The sequence below is a fragment of the Silene latifolia genome, chromosome X (genome assembly GCF_048544455.1).
Source record: "Silene latifolia isolate original U9 population chromosome X, ASM4854445v1, whole genome shotgun sequence".
Taxonomy (NCBI): Eukaryota; Viridiplantae; Streptophyta; class Magnoliopsida; order Caryophyllales; family Caryophyllaceae; genus Silene; species Silene latifolia.
The window spans coordinates 170,813,032-170,815,823 of NC_133537.1; the positions used below are offsets into that span (position 1 = coordinate 170,813,032).

Here is a 2,792-nt window from a genome sequence, read left to right on the forward strand (position 1 = left end):
TGGCGCCGTTGCCGGGGATGGCGTTAGGTTATACTTAGTTTTTCTTAGAGTCTTTGTTTTAGTCTTATCTCAATTGTTAGTTTGTTTTAGTAGTTGTGTGTTCTTTGTAGAGTGTGTGATTTCTTGCCTTCCTCTAGTGTGTAAAAACACTAGGAGACTAACGATTTGTCAAGTGCATGCCTAGAAGGAATCACCAAGCTCTTCTCTTCAACTCCGACCCCGAAAGACTTTTTAGAACCTTGAGGACAAGGACCCTTGAGAGAGTTAGGATTAGTTCCCCTCAAGCAAACTTCGACCAACCAAATTCACACATCCCACAAAACATTGATACCACAACCACACTTCAACCAAACCTCACAATTGAGACTCTACTAGAAAACCCTTTTCATAACTTACCTATTCCAAATAGCCCACTTCAATCACCACCACATCACATGCAAAATCCTCCACCACAAATGGCTCTTAGAGATCATAACCGCCTAACCATAATGATTCATGTAACCCTATCAATTTTGGCGCCTTGGCCCCAAACAACTTTGAAATGCATCCCGCCCAAGTCGGGTTAATTGAGAAGGATTTGTTCGGGGGGCATATTGAAGAGGATGCCCATGCTCATCTCCGGAAGTTTAAGAGGAAAGTTTCAATGATGAAGAAGAATGGGGTGTCCGAAGACACCTTGAGAATGATGTTGTTTCCGTTTTCATTGACGGGCAAAGCGGACCGATGGTTGAACATTCACCCACCGGATACCTTCACTACTTGGGATGCCTTGGCTAAAACATTCATGGCCAAATATAACCCTTCCTCAAAGACCGCGATGCTCCGTAACGAGATTCATACATTTCAACAAGAGGCTGGGGAGTCTTTGGGTGAAGCTTGGGACCGATATCAAGATTTGATAGCAAGTTGTCCCCACCATGGAATACCGAAATGGTACATCACTCAAACATTCTTCCAAACTTTGCTACCAAGGACTAAGGAGATGGTAAATGCCTCCGCGGGGGGAGGATTTGATCACTTAAATGATGAAGAAGGCACGACATTTATCAAGAAAATAGTAGATTCGGAGGCGAACTATGGTTCTAGAGGAAACATGCTAAGAAGGAATGGGAAGTTTCCTAAGGAAAACTCCTCCAACTCCGAGACAAATGCCAAGCTCGACTTACTCACAAAACAATTTGAGAAGTTTCAAAGAAATCAAGTGCACCAAGCCGCAACCTCACATGGGGCACCCATGGAGGAAGTGGCTCAAGTCTCAAGTTGTGAGCTTTGTGGAGGGAGTGGTCACACATATGACTTGTGTGCCAACAATTACAATGGTGTCTATGATGAAAATGTTCAAGAGGTTAACGCTTTTCAAAGCTTTAACAACAATTCAAGACCCACAAGACCACCTTTCAACAACCCAAACGTCTACAATCCAAATACCAATTTCTACCACCCCGGTTTAAGGAACCACCCCAACTTTAGTTACAAAAGTACCAATGTTCAAAACCCACAACACCTTCAACCACAAGCCCCAAACAATCCACCCAGTTTTGCTCAACAAAGGGGAATATTCCCCAACCCAAGAACTAATCCCGGGAATCAAAACCAATGGCCGAACAACAATCAAAACCAAAACTATGGGAATCAAAACAACCAAGGATACCAAGATTTTGGTGGAAATCAAGGCAACCAAGGGTTTTACCAAGGGAATCAAGTGAACCAAGCAAACCAAGGATTTGGGCAAGGGTATGTTCAAGGGTTTCAAGAACAAGGTCAAGGATCAAACTTCAACAACAATGGTCCTAGAGCTAACTTCCAAGGGGGGCAAAACAATAACCAAGGTTCCAATGCTTGGTATGACTATGGGTTTCCTTTACCCATAGCCAACCAACCTTATCAAGAACGCCAAGGTGAGCTCTCTCAAGTTGAGCTTTTGAAGATGATAAAGAACACGCAACTTCAACATAGTCAAGAGATAGCAAATTTTGCTAAGGCAACTCAACAAGAACAAGCAAACTTGAGGGCTACCTTCCTTAAGGACATGAGAGAGATGAAATCTAGGATGGCTTCTCATGCTATGGCTAACCCTCAAAGGCCGCCCGGTGGTTTATTGGCCCAAGGAAAAAGCTCCAAGGATGCCTCAAATAGCCACCATGCTCACGCGGTAGTGCTAAGGAGTGGTGTGGAGCTTGAGGAACCCTACAAAGACCTTGTGGTGGAAATTTATGAAGATCCCAAGGGGAATGAGTTGGAAGTGAATGGTGAAGAGGAAAGCTCACCCATTGAACTGTTGGGAAAAGCTAGTGAAGACAAGAAAGGAAAGAAAGCTTGTGAAGATTTGTCTAGAAGGGTAATTCAAGAGGACAAGGATGTTGATGGGTATGTGGAAGACCTCCCTTATGAGGAGGAAGCTATTAAAGAAGTACCTTTGCAACAATCTAAAAAGGTAACAAAGAATTCGACTCCTCCAAAGGTACCTTCCAATTTCCAACTTATTCCTAAAATTCCTTACCTTTCAAGAGCCATAAAGAGTAGGGAAAACCTTAAGTATGCCAAGTTTTGTGACATGCTTGAGAAACTTGAGGTTACCCTACCCTTTACGGAGGTGATTATGAACATGCCAACCTACTCAAAATTTTTAAAATATATTTTGACAAAGAAAAGAGCCTTGGGTGACCAAGAAATAGTGGCTATGGAAGAGGCATGTAGTGCTCATATCCTTAATAAAATGCCCACTAAGCTTGGTGACCGGGGGAGCTTTTCAATCCCATGTGTAGTTGGTGGTGTGCCCATATCTAGAGCTC

At 43.2% G+C, this 2,792-nt stretch overlaps 1 non-coding gene across 1 annotated transcript; it reads right to left on the minus strand.

The window, feature by feature from the left end:
* Window positions 1-817: 817 nt before the first annotated feature.
* On the minus strand, window positions 818-924 carry LOC141625003 (small nucleolar RNA R71). The gene has a single exon (XR_012534802.1). It is a non-coding gene; the product is annotated as a small nucleolar RNA R71 (small nucleolar RNA).
* Window positions 925-2,792: the final 1,868 nt, after the last annotated feature.